This window comes from Bufo bufo, chromosome 2 (genome assembly GCF_905171765.1).
Source record: "Bufo bufo chromosome 2, aBufBuf1.1, whole genome shotgun sequence".
Classification (NCBI taxonomy): domain Eukaryota; kingdom Metazoa; phylum Chordata; class Amphibia; order Anura; family Bufonidae; genus Bufo; species Bufo bufo.
In genome coordinates this window covers 676,383,079-676,398,036 of record NC_053390.1, presented here as the reverse complement: position 1 = coordinate 676,398,036, position 14,958 = coordinate 676,383,079, and positions in this window count along the sequence as shown.

Genomic DNA, 14,958 nt, shown 5'->3' with positions numbered 1-14,958 from the left:
GCAAATTTTTCAGTGTACCGTAGGGCGAGGCTATTCTGTTCAGTGCACTTGGCTTTCCTTGTGAAATCTCAGGGACTGGCAATCAAAAAAAAAGAGGGGAAGGAGCTGGGCGCCATTACTGGTGGAGCAATGGTGCACCATATGGAGTGTCCCCAACCCCTGGAAATGAGCAGTGCATCATGGGATGACCATCAAAGAGTCAATGTGGACAATCACAATACATTTGTTGGTGCCTTTCTCTACATGATAAATGCCACTTGCTGAAGTAGGACAACCCCTTTAAAATACATAATATGTTGGCTTATGTGGATATAAATGAACCATTGTTCCAGAGAATCAGTAAATCATTATAAAATATTAAACTCAGTGCTCTTCTGCTGTAGGCTAGGACTCCATAACGATACAGGGTCACTTGTAAGTCAATGCAAAGTTGCTCCATTACCACAATTCACATGTGTCCTCAAGGTTTCCCTATCAGGAGAACAGTTGTGTGACAATCCCAAGAATTACGACATAGTTACTGTGGAGGATGGAGCCCTTACTATATGTTCAGCGTTATCAACATGTATGTGTTCTGTGAGAGGAGCACAGTCCATTCATACATCTGCAGCAAATGGTTATACAGTCCTGATCAAAAGTTTAAGACCACTTTGAAAATGGCAAAAAATCATTAGCATGGCTGGATCTTAACAAGGTTCCAAGTAGAGCTTCAACATGCAACAAGAAGAAATGGGAGTGAGACAAAATATTTTCAGCTGATCAAAAGTTTAGGACCACACAAAAAAACTAAAGCCCCCCAAAACAGAAATCCAACTTCCAAACATGAACTCAGTAATGAGTAGCTCTGCCGTTATTGTTTATCACTTCAAAAATTCGTTTCGGCATGCTTGATGCAAGCGTTTCCATGAGGTGAGTGGGAACATTTCTCCAAGTAGTGAAGACGGCCGCACGAAGGCCATCTACTGTCTGGAATTGTTGTCCATTTTTGTAAACTTCCCTTGCCATCAGGGGAACATGCGGGATGGGCCAAAAGAGTAATGTTATTCTCCTGGAAGAAGTCCCTTGTCCTGCGGGCATTGTGTACTGTAGCGTTGTCCTGTTGAAAAACCCAGTCCTTACCACACAGACGAGGGCCCTCAGTCATGAGGAATGCTCTCTGCAACATCTGGACATAGCCAGCGGCCGTTTGACGCCCCTGCACTTCCTGAAGCTCCATTGTTCCACTGAAGGAAAAAGCACCCCAGACCATTATGGCGCCCCCTCCACTGTGGCGTGTAGAAAACATCTCAGATGGAATCTGCTTGTCATGCCAGTAACGTTGGAAACCATCAGGACCATCAAGGTTACATTTTTTCTCATCAGAGAATAAAACTTTTCCACCTTTGAATGTCCCATGTTTGGTGCTCTCTTGCAAAGTCCAAACGAGCAGTTCTGTGGCGTTCAAGGAGCCCTTCAGTCTCAGATGCCGTCTGATGGTTATGGGGCTGCAGTCAGCACCAGTAAGGGCCTTCATTTGGGTCGAGGATCGTCCAGTGTCTTGACGGACAGCCAATTGGATCCTCCAGCTCAGTGCTGATGAAATTTTTTGGGGTCTTCCACTTGACTTTTTTGTTCCATAACCCTCAGGATCATTTAAGATTCCAAATGAATAATGTCTTACTGCGTCCCACCTCAGCAGCGATGGCGTGCTGTGAGAGACCCTGCTTATGCAGTTCAACAACCCGACCACGTTAAAAAAGGGAGAGTTTTTTTGCCTTTGCCATCACAACGTGTGACTACCTGACAGAAAATGACAATGAATCCACATCTTTGCACAGATTTGGCCTTTTAAAGGCATGTGGTCCTAAAATTTGGATCAGCTGAAAAACAGCCTGTTTCAGTTTAAACTTTATTTTCAATTAATTGAATGCTCAAAAAATGTTTTGTCTCACTCTTATTTCTTCTTGTTGCATGTTGAAGCTCTACTTTGAACCTTGTTAAGATCCAACAATGTAAAATATGAATTTTTTGCCATTTTTTAAGTGGTCTTTTAAACTTTTGATCAGGACTGTATATGATAGCACAATGTATCATAATGATCACAAATGTTCATCCATGCAGAATACTCCGTTGTGAAAGGTCTGAAGGGGTTTCCCAGCCCCTTAGAATTTTTGACCAAAAGCTCAGAATAGTCTAAAAATAACAAAATAATACTCGCCTTACAGATCCCCCTACTTGCTTGCCGCAAACTGCTTCCCGTGTCTCTGTTGGTCTCTGTACCCTGACTTCCAGTAAGGAGGTTTCGACGCGGTCACTGAGCTTATTCATCTCAGCTTCTAAATTCATAATCTCTGTTTAGACAAGGAAGAAGAAAATTGTAGGAGTGTTACTTATCATATGTATCCCTGGTGTTATATGTGAGGGACTATTTTCTATACAGGGGAGGAAGGGGTTAACAAAAACTAACTGTAATGCAGTCTGGGTAATGCAGGTACTTGATGAGCTACTGCCCACCCACAGAAATGCAAGCAATTCCTTCAGATATGTGAGTAAAAAGGTTTAAATTCATGGAGTAAATTCCTGTCTTCTGTGTTTTTTAGTGTTTTTTTATACAAAATCCAGTCTATGGAGCAATTCGATTTTTTTGTGCTTTTTTTAAATGCATGAAAGATACCTAGCCTAGCACCACTCTTTTCTACATGTGTAACACCCCTAGAGTGGTGTTACCACTTCTGTACCTTGCTTCTATCTTTTATGGTCTAACCTGCATGTCACCTATATATTTATTTGCAGGTTCCCCAACACAGTGCATTTGTATTAATGTTATGTAACTGTTCATGTGTAATTTACCTGGTTCACCAGTAGGTAGCAGCAAACACAGCAGAGCTGTACTTAGGTAGAATGGAGCATTCCATTCCATTCTAACCCAACTCTGTAGGGAAGTGGGCCAGCCCGACTTCCTGAAGGAAGGGTGGAGTTAGTTAGTTTGTGTGTAGTTTACCCCCTACAAGGGGAAGAGTGTGCAGGGGCACGTCTCTGCTGGACGTGCCCACGCCTGCCAGAGCACCTTAAGGTCTGCTGGCCAGTGAGGCTGAAGCATAGAAGCCTCAGGAGCCAGGAGATTAGTTCCTCGGCTGAAGCTAAGTCTGAGTAAAAACAGAAGTGCAGTATGAAGAAGAAGCCAAGTTATCCAGTCAGCTTGTCAGTACAGCAGAGTGAGAGAAAGATATAGCAGAGTTGAGTTTGCCTGCCAGTTTAATGCTAAAGCCTGCTGGAACCAAGACAAAGCCTGTAAACTGTTTGAAGAAACGTTTATTTAAAGTAAAGCTGCCATTGAACTTCATCTCAAGGTCTGGACTCAAGTTATTCTTTCTAATCCCTTAATTATTCCCCCTATTATTTGCTACGGAGCCAAAGCCTGGGGTCCAGCAGTATCCAGGTAGGAGCACTGTGATACACATAAAGAGACATTTAGGCCGCACTATACCACAGCATTCCTACTACACCTGGGACGCGATATAGGGGTCCTGGGGGGAGGCGCCCGTTGCACATGGTGTCTAGAATTGTAGCTCAACCCCATTCACTTGCCTGGGACTGAACCTATGACTATTAAAGGGCCCCCAAAATGCCTGGGCCCCTCATACTGGTCATACCTACCCCAATCGCCAACACCCGCGTCACTTCTGATGCTGGCACGGGCGACATTGCATCTCCCTGTTCCACGGATCAAAACATCTAGGGACTGGGGGAGGGGTCAATGGCAGGCCGCGACAGGAACAAGCCTCCCTTGCAATGTGGTTGATGCTAGGACGCTAGGGAGGCTCGTTCCCATTGTGGCCTGCTATTAGCTGCACCACCACCACCCCCTCACCGGATGCTTTGATCCGTGTGACGGGGAGATGCATTGGCGGCCGTGTGGGCATCAGAAGTGACACGGGTGCCAGGGAGCAGGGTAAATATGACCAATATAAGGGGCCCAGGCATTTTGGGGTTTATTATAGGAGTTGGATAACCCCTTTTAATGTTTCTGAATTAAAAAAATAGAGTCTTAATTTTCTTCTCTCATAAACCCTTTTCACTACTTTTGTGGACAATGGAAGTTGCTATGTCAATAGTTAAGTTTGCTGAGTAAGGCTCTGACCATATTGGAGTTGGAAAAAAATGTTTAAATGTTTAGCTCCCAATTTAAAACTAATTTGCAGAGGAATTTTTTAAAAAGCATAATACCTGCTTTCGCGTGTTTTCTGTCTAGTTTCAATTATCTAGTCTTTTGCCTTAATTACATTTCTGGTAAAACTTTGCCTGGAAAGTTTATTCGATTAACTTAAAGTGCCATTTGTGTTGAGAAGGAAACTCATTGTGACATTGGCCACCGTTTCCCCCACTTAGTCATCAGCTACTAGCACAACAATATTTTTCCATGTCAAGTCTTAAAGCCTTTAATCTCTTCCGGTATCCCTCACTGGAATGTTTGTGTTTCACCATTCAGTTTTTGATTTTCCAGCTGAGTAAATGTCGTATGAAGTCGTCATTATGTCATGTACGTTAAACGGTGACACCTCCGTTGACTAGTTTGCTGCCAGCTCTGCTGTGCATGGCTTTTATTGTGTCCTTCTCTTCTGGTAAGTTGACAAGCAGAGGATGCTTTCATTAAAATTTAAGCAAATATGACTAAAGAGGAAGTATTTCCTGGAATTTAAAGTAAATAACACACAGGAAATACCTGACCCAGAAGTGCATACTGCTAACTGAAGTAAGCATTTCCTGATTCCTGACTATGAATGGGCACACTGGCTGCTCACGATTCCCATGATATTAGTGCGCACTAAACGACCTACACATGGAATTACATTCTCATTAGCTTAGTAGTGTTAGATCTGCTTGTAAAATTTCCCCAAGAGATAAAAAAAAATCCTCAAAATATAATTCCATCAATCTACGCATCAGTACAGTGTAAAAAGGCTTTATAGATAATACAATACAGACGGTACATTACATTCTATTTCCTAATCTAAAATGGGTAATATTTCTAATTTTCTTATCAATCTACACAGAATGCACCATAATGACAATGCAACTAATGCTTAAATTTCACATTCAAGGCTTGTTCGCATGGTGCATTCGAATTCAACCGCGGTAGGACTGAACCATGAGAATATATTAGTATGTACTATGCTATGTCACTCAAAGCTGAGCTCTTGTTTTACTGATCCTCTGAGATTTTTCATGATTAGGGTACGGCCAGATTGTTAGGAGGCTACTACACTACTGTACTGTACGTTTGGTTAAGAAAAAAGGCATTAAAAACATCAGGCTTGTGCTGCATTTTTTTGCAGTTTTTATTGCCATATTTGACGCTTTTTTGTGCCATTTTAAAAAAAATAGTGACCCAGACTTACTAATGAGTCTGCACCTAGAATCTGTCTAAAAAGTAGTTCAAATTGTTGCAATTTGTCACAACTAGGGCTTCTCCAATTTTTTCAGATTCTTTCCAAAAGTGCCTTAATGAGAAGGAGGTGTGGCTTTGCTGGAAAGGGGACATTAACTAATATATAATGTATATGATACAGTAGCTTACCCCTCTTTATTATAGAACAAGGTGCATTGTCATAGGCCAACCCACTGCCAATAAAATGATTCAATATAACATACAACAATTGACAGGCACACTACCATCTGGAAGTACACCTGCAAAAAAGTGTCATTTTATTTAAAATACATATATAGAAAAAATCAAATAGCCAAATAAAAATATAAAAAAAACAAATAGCCGATAAAAAAATAACCCCCAAATAATGTTATAACATATTTAGGTATGTTAGGTAAAAGAGGAGAGAATATTTAAAAGAAGAAAAACTGCTACAAGAGGACATAGTTTTAAATTAGAGGGGCAAAGGTTTAAAAGTAATATCAGGAAGTATTACTTTACTGAGAGAGTAGTGGATGCATGGAATAGCCTTCCTGCAGAAGTGGTAGCTGCAAATACAGTGGAGGAGTTTAAGCATGCATGGGATAGGCATAAGGCCATCCTTCATATAAGATAGGGCCAGGGGCTATCCATAGTATTTAGTATATTGGGCAGACTGGATGGGCCAAATGGTTCTTATCTGCCGACACATTCTATGTTTCTATAGCACATTAAAATATAAAAAAATTATTAAACTGATATCAAATGATGACGCTATATGTAGCTATTAGAGTTGAGTGGACACCTGGATGTTCGGGTTCGACGAGTTCGGCCGAACTTGAGAAAAAAGTTTGAGTTCGGGACCCGAACTTGATCCGAACTTGACCCCGAACCCGAACCCCATTGAAGTCAATGGGGACCCGAAATTTTGAGCACTAAAATGGCTGTAAAAATGTCATGGAAAGGGCTAGAGGGCTGCAAATACCAGCAAAATGTGGTTAAGAGCATGTCAAGTGTGGATAGGGAAATGACTTTAAATAACATAAAATAGGTAAAAATAAAAAATAATAATCTTGATCTAGGAGGACGAGGTCCATATGGAGTAGGAGGTTGAGGAGGCGGTGGATGTGGTGGTGTAGGTGGAAGCGGCGGTGGAAGAGGAGGAGGTAGCCTACACTGCTTTTTGGTTTTAAATTTCATTTTTAAAATTAGGGCACACCCCAAAACATTGGGAAATATAACCTGTGATAACCCCCTCCAGTCATGCTAAACACATGTTCAGACAATACACTGGCTGCAGGGCAGGCCAGCACCTCCAAGGGGTAAAGGGCAAGCTCAGGCCATGTGCCCAATTTGGAGACCCAGAAGTTGCAGGGGCTGACCCCTGTCAGTCAGTTCGTGTAGGCGTGTGCACACTTACTGCCCCACCATGTCGCACGTCCCTGTGATGTTCACGATCTAATTTGATATCTGCTCTATCAACTTTCGATGTTCTTTTATGCGCCTACCATGATGATCACGGGTGGCGGGGAATCACGGTTCCAGGCCAGAGAGGGAGCGTGAGAAAGAGAGACCACATCCAAGGGAGGATTCATTTTTTCAAATTTAAAATTATAGAGTTATTGGAGTGGTACATCACAGGTATTGGAGTGGTACATCACACCCAAAAATTGTTGAATTTCACCAGAATATATAACTGACAATTTTTTTTTTTTTTGTTTAACCTGTCTACTAGGTATAGTAGTGGTACTATACACCCAAAAATGTGTTAATTTCACCAGAAAATGTAACTGACAATTTTTTTATTTTATTTTACCGGTCTACTAGGTATAGCAGTGGTATTATACACACCCAAATTTGTGAATTTCACCCTAAAATGTAAATGACAATTATTATTTTTTTTAACCGGCCTACTAGGTATAGCAGTGGTACTATACACCCAAAAATTGGTTAATTTCACCCGAAAATGTAAATGACAATTTATTTATTTTTGTTTAACCTGTCTACTAGGTATAGCAGTGGTACTATACACCCAAAAATGTGTTAATTTCACCAGAAAATGTAACTGACAATTTATTTTTATTTTTATTTTTTTATTTTTTTTAACCGGTCTACTAGGTATAGCAGTGGTACTATACACACCAAAATTGGTGAATTTCACCCTAAAATGTAAATGACAATTATTATTTTTTTTAACCGGCCTACTAGGTATAGCAGTGGTACTATACACCCAAAAATTAGTTAATTTCACCAGAAAATGTAACTGACAATTATTTTTATTTTTTTTACCGGTCTACTAGTTATAGCAGTGGTACTATACACACCGAAATTGGTGAATTTCACCCTAAAATGTAAATGACAATTTTTTTTTTTTTTAACCGGCCTACTAGGTATAGCAGTGGTACTATACACCCAAAAATTGGTTAATTTCACCAGAAAATGTAAATGACAATTTATTTATTTTTGTTTAACCTGTCTACTAGGTATAGCAGTGGTACTATACACCCAAAAATGTGCTAATTTCACCAGAAAATGTAACTGACAATTTTTATTTTTTATTTTACCGGTCTACTAGGTATAGCAGTGGTAATATGCACCCAAAAATTTGTTAATTTCACCTGAAAATGTAAATGACAATTATTTTTTTTTTTAACCGGCCAACTAGGTATAGCAGTGGTACTATACACCCAGAAATCGGTGAATTTCACCCAAAAATGTAAATGACAAAGTAGTGAAATGATATAAAATAAAATACGTACAAATAAAATAAAAAAAATTGATTTATGAGGTGGAGTTCCATATGGAGTAGGAGTTTGAGGAGGCGGTGGACGTAGCGGTGTAGGTGGAAGCGGCGGTGGAGGAGGACGAGATAGCCAACACAGGTTTTTGGTTTTAATGTTATTTTTTAAAATTAGGGTACACTCTAAAAGAGTGTGAAATATCCAAAATACATGAGCAATTGCGCTGCAGTATAACAATGCCTGGTTAGTGCCGGTATACATGTCTATTCTGCACAAGGTACGGACAAGTCCTGAGGGGTCCATGCCTGGTTCATTTTAATGAACGTGAGCTTGTCCACATTGGCTGTGGACAGACGGCTGCGCTTGTCTGTGATGACGCCCCCTGCCGTGCTAAACACACGTTCAGACAATACATTGGCTGCAGGGCAGGCCAGCACCTCCAAGGCGTAAAGGGCAAGCTCAGGCCATGTGCCCAAGTTGGAGACCCAGAAGTTGAAGGGGGCAGACCCGTCATTCAGTACGTGTAGGCGTGTGCACACATACTGCTCCACCATGTTGGTAAAATGCTGCCTCCTGCTAAGACGTTCCATATCAGCTGGTGGTGCTGGTTGTTGTGGCGTGCTGACAAAGCTTTTCCACATTTCGGCCATGCTAAACCTGCCTTCTGAGGTGCTGGCGGTGCCCCAGCTGTGTTGGCGACCTCTTCCTCGTCTTGCGCTTGTACTCACGCATCTTACGATCACGCTCCAGTGAGAGAATTAAGGACGGTACATTGTCCTTGTAACGGGGATCCAGCAGCGTGGCCACCCAGTAATCAGCACAAGTTAGAATGTGGGCAACTTGGCGGTCGTTGCGGAGACACTGCAGCATGTAATCGCTCATGTGTGCCAGAATGCCCAGAGGCAACGAAAAGCTGTCCTCTGTGGGAGGTGTATCTTCTGTGTCCTCTGTATCCCCCCATCCACGCACCAGTGATGGCCATGAGCTGGTCTGGGTGCCACCCTGCTGTGAACAAGGTTCCTTCTCCTCCATCTCCTCCTCCTCATCCTCCAGAACTGTGCCCTGGCTGGACAATTGTGTACCTTGGGTTTGTGGGTGCAGGAACCCACCCTTGGAGCCACTTGGGAATGACTGGCCGGAAACCCTACAAAATTATCCCTCTTCCTCCTCCTCCTCCTCCGCCACATCCTCTTCCATCATCGCCAGGAGCGTTTTTTCAAGGAGGCATAGAAGTGGGATAGTAACGCTGAGAACGGCGTTATCGGCACTGGCCATGTTGGTGGAGTACTCGAAACAGCGCAACAAGGAACACAGGTCTCGCATGGAGGCCCAGTCATTGGTGGTGAAGTGGTGCTGTTCCGCCGAGCAACTCACCTGTGCGTGCTGCAGCTGAAACTCCACTATCGCCTGCTGCTGCTCGCACAGTTTGGCCAGCATGTGCAAGGTGGAGTTCCACCTTGTGGGCACGCCGCATATGAGGCGGTGAGCGGGAAGGCCGAAGTTACGCTGCAGCGCTGACAGGCGAGCAGCAGCAGGGTGAGAACGCCAAAAGAGAGCACAGACGGCCCGCACTTTATGCAGCAGCTCTGACATATCGGGGTAAGTTTTAAGGAATCTCTGCACCACCAAATTCAGCACATGCACCAGGCAAGGGATGTGCGTCAAACCGGCTAGTCCCAGAGCTGCTACGAGATTTCACCCATTATCGCACACCACCAGGCCGAGCTTGAGGCTGACTGGCACAAACCACTCATCGGTCTGTTGTTCAAGGCCCGCCCACAGCTCCTGTCCCCCAAACAGATAAGTTTTAAAACTGCCTGTTGTCGTTTACCCCTGGCTGTGCTGAAGTTGGTGAAGGTGTTACGCTGACCGGATGAGATGCTGGTAGAGGATGAGGAAGCAGAGTAGGAGGAGGAAGCAACAGGAGGCAAACTGAAGTGCCCTGCAATCCTCGGTGGTGGAACGACATGTGCCAAACTGCTATCCACCTCAGGCCCAGCCGCCACTGCATTTACCCAGTGTGCTGTTATGGAGATATAACGGCCCTGACCGTGCTTACTGGTCCACGTATCCGTAGTCAGGTGCACCTTGCCACAGATGGCGTTGCGCAGTGCACACATGATTTTGTCCCCTACTTGGTTGTGCAGGGAAGGGATGGCTCGCCATGAAAAGTAGTGGCGGCTGGGCACGACGTACTGTGGGGCAGCCACCGCCATAAGGCCTTTAAAACTATCCGTCTCCACCAGACGTAATGACAGCATTTCAAAGGCCAGTAATTTAGAAATGCTGGCATTCAGGGATATGGATCGCAGGTGGTAGGGGGGGTACTTCCTCTTCCTCTGCAGCGATTGGGAGATGGAGAGCTGAACGCTTCCATGGGACAATGTGGAGATGCTTAGTGACCCAGGTGTTGGTGTTGCTGGCCTGGCAGATCCTTTGTTTGCAGGGTGGCAGGTGGCACTGTCACTCCAGAGGTGGATGAAGAGGCCGAGACTGCAGCAGAAGAGGAAGCAGGAGGAGCCAGAGACCTTTCTTGGTTTTTGAGGTGTCTACTCCACCGCAGCTCGTGCTTTGCACTTAAATGCCTGGTCATGCAGGTTGTGCTCAGGTTGAGAACATTTATGCCTCACTTCAGGCTCTGATTGCACAGCGTGCAAACCACTCGTGTTTTGTCGTCAGCACATTGTCTGAAGAACTGCCACGCCAGGGAACTCCTTGGAGCTGGCTTTGGTGTGCTCGGTCCCTTGCTGCGGTGGGCAGTAGCAGGCGTACTGTCTAGAGGATGGCCACTCAGCTTTTGCACCCTGCTCCCTCTTATGCTGTGCTGGTGGCTCTGTGCGACCACCGCCTCTTCCTCCGAACGACATACATCACTCGCATGACCTTGATTCCATGTGGGGTCGAGGACCTCATCGTCCTCCACATCATCTTCCACCCAGTCTTCACCCCTACCTTCCTTGTCGGTCTGCACACTTTTGAAAGCCCCAGCAGTTGGCACCTGTGTTTCGTTATCATCCGAGACGTGCTGCAATGGTCCTCCCATGTACTCATCTTGAAAGTAAAGGGGGGGTGGCATCGGTGCACTCAATCTCTTCCACTTCTGGGGCAGGGCTAGGTGGATGGCCCTGGGAAACCCTGCTAACAGAGTCATTAAAAAGCAGAAGAGACTGCTGCATGACTTGGGGCTCAGATTGCTTGGCTGATTTGCAAGGGGGTGAGGTGAAAGACTGATGGACATCGGCTGCAGGTGCCAACTGTGGTCTTTAAGCAGGAGACTGAGTGGGAGACAATGTGAAGGAACTGGATCCACTGTCAGCAGCCCAATCTACTATCGCCTGTACTTGTTCAAGCCTCACCATTCATAGAGCAGCATTAGGCCCGACCAAATACCGCTGCAGGTTTTGTCACCTACTTGCACATGAGGAAGGGGTTTCACTTGTGCGTGTAGCTGGCACAGATCGACCACGGCCTCTCCCTGCAACAGGAGCTCCACCAGCAGCACTACGACCTGGGCCACGTCCCTTATTTGACGCTTTAATAGTAAAATAGAAAGACAGTATGTAAAGGGTGTATCTCACACGGCCTGAACCAGACTAGGCCTCAATTAAAGATTTTTTAGTCCAAAAATGGCTGTATTTTAAATGGCTGTATTTCAAATACCTGAATCAAACCCCTGTATGTAGAGGGTGTATCTCACACAGCCTGAACCAGTGTAGGCCTGAATTAAAGATTTCTTTGCCCAAAATGGCTGTATTTCAAATGGCTGTATTTCAAATGCCTGAATCAAACCCCTGTATGTAGAGGGTGTATCTCACACGGCCTGAATCAGTGTAGGCCTGAATTAAAGATTTCTTTGCCCAAAATGGCTGTATTTCAAATGGCTGTATTTCAAATGCCTGAATCAAACCCCTGTATGTAGAGGGTGTATATCACACGGCCTGAATTAGTGTAGGCCTGAATTAAAGATTTCTTTGCCAAAAATGTCTGTATTTCAAATGCCTGAATCAAACCCCTGTATGTAGAGGGTGTATCTCACACGGCCTGAACCAGTGTAGGCCTGAATTCAATATTAGTGCACCAAATGGATGTATTTCAAATGCCTGAATCAAACCCCTCTGTGTAGAGGGTGTATCTCACACGGCCTGAACCAGTGTAGGCCTGAATTCAATATTGGTGCACCAAATGGCTGTATTTCAAATGCCTGAATCAAACCCCTGTATGTAGAGGGAGTATCTCACACGGCCTGAATCAGTGTAGGCCTGAATTAAAGATTTCTTTGCCCAAAATGGCTGTATTTCTAATGCCTGTATTTCAAATGGCTGTATTTCAAATGCCTGAACCAAACCCCTGTATGTAGAGGGTGTATCTCACACGGCCTGAATCAGTGTAGGCCTGAATTAAAGATTTCTTTGCCAAAAATGGCTGCATTTCAAATGGCTGTATTTCAAATGCCTGAATCAAACCCCTGTATGTAGAGGGTGTATCTCACACGGCCTGAACCAGTATAGGCCTGAATTCAATATTAGTGCACCAAATGGCGGTATTTCAAATGCCTGAATCAAACCCCTCTGTGTAGAGGGTGTATCTCACATGGCCTGAACAAATGTAGGCCTGAATTCAATATTGGTGCTCCAAATGGCTGTATTTCAAATGCCTGAATCAAACCCCTGTATGTAGAGGGTGTATCTCACACGGCCTGAATCAGTGTAGGCCTGAATTAAAGATTTCTTTGCCAAAAATGGCTGTATTTTAAATGGATGTATTTCAAATGCCTGAATCAAACCCCTGTATGTAGAGGGTGTATCTCACATGGCCTGAACCAGTGTAGGCCTGAATTCAATATTGGTGCACCAAATGGCTGTATTTCAAATGCCTGAATCAAACCCTTGTATGTAGAGGGTGTATCTCACATGGCCTGAATCAGTATAGGCATGAATTAAAGATTTCTTTGCCATAAATGTCTGTATTTCAAATGCCTGAATCAAATCCCTGTATGTAGAGGGTGTATCTCACACGGCCTGAACCAGTGTAGGCCTGAATTCAATATTGGTGCACCAAATGGCGGTATTTCAAATGCCTGAATCAAACCCCTGTATGTAGAGGGTGTATCTCACACGGCCTGAACCAGTGTAGGCCTGAATTAAAGATTTATTTGCCCAAAATGGCTGTATTTCAAATGGCTGAATCAAACCCCTGTATGTAGAGGGTGTATCTCACATGGCCTGAACCAGTGTAGGCCTGAATTCAATATTGGTGCACCAAATGGCGGTATTTCAAATGCCTGAATCAAACCCCTGTATGTAGAGGGTGTATCTCACACGGCCTGAACCAGTGTAGGCCTGAATTCAATATTGGTGCATCAAATGGCTGTATTTCAAATGCCTGAATCAAACCCTTGTATGTAGAGGGTGTATCTCACATGGCCTGAATCAGTATAGGCATGAATTAAAGATTTCTTTGCCATAAATGTCTGTATTTCAAATGCCTGAATCAAACCCCTGTATGTAGAGGGTGTATCTCACACGGCCTGAATCAGTGTAGGCCTGAATTCAATATTGGTGCACCAAATGGCGGTATTTCAAATCTCTGAATCTAACCCAAATGTATTAAGGGTGTATCTCACAATGACATCTGCATCAAAGGCTGCCAACTAAATTTTTTTTGCCCAAACGAGTGTTTGTTTAACAACTGAATTTGACAGCAGTATACACTGCGTGCAGAATTATTAGGCAAATGAGTATTTTGACCACATCATCCTCTTTATGCATGTTGTCTTACTCCAAGCTGTATAGGCTCGAAAGCCTACTACCAATTAAGCATATTAGGTTATGTGCATCTCTGTAATGAGAAGGGGTGTGGTCTAATGACATCAACACCCTATATCAGGTGTGCATAATTATTAGGCAACTTCCTTTCCTTTGGCAAAATGGGTCAAAAGAAGGACTTTACAGGCTCAGAAAAGTCAAAAATAGTGAGATATCTTGCAGAGGGATGCAGCACTCTTAAAATTGCAAAGCTTCTGAAGCGTGATCATCGAACAATCAAGCGTTTCATTCAAAATAGTCAAAAGGGTCGCAAGAAGCGTGTGGAAAAACCAAGGCGCAAAATAACTGCCCATGAACTAAGAAAAGTAAAGCGTGCAGCTGCCAAGATGCCACTTGCCACCAGTTTGGCCATATTTCAGAGCTGCAACATCACTGGAGTGCCCAAAAGCACAAGGTGTGCAATACTCACAGACATGGCCAAGGTAAGAAAGGCTGAAAGATGACCACCACTGAACAAGACACACAAGCTGAAACGTCAAGACTGGGCCAAGAAATATCTCAAGACTGATTTTTCTAAGGTTTTATGGACTGATGAAATGAGAGTGAGTCTTGATGGGCCAGATGGATGGGCCCGTGGCTGGATTGGTAAAGGGCAGAGAGCTCCAGTCTGACTCAGACGCCAGCAAGGTGGAGGTGGAGTACTGGTTTGGGCTGGTATCATCAAAGATGAGCTTGTGGGGCCTTTTCGGGTTGAGGATGGAGTCAAGCTCAACTCCCAGTCCTACTGCCAGTTTCTGGAAGACACCTTCTTCAAGCAGTGGTACAGGAAGAAGTCTGCATCCTTCAAGAAAAACATGATTTTCATGCAGGACAATGCTCCATCACACGCGTCCAAGTACTCCACAGCGTGGCTGGCAAGAAAGGGTATAAAAGAAGAAAATCTAAGGACATGGCCTCCTTGTTCACCTGATCTGAACCCCATTGAGAACCTGTGGTCCATCATCAAATGTGAGATTTACAAGGAGGGAAAACAGTACACCTCTCTGAACAGTGTCTGGGAGGCTGT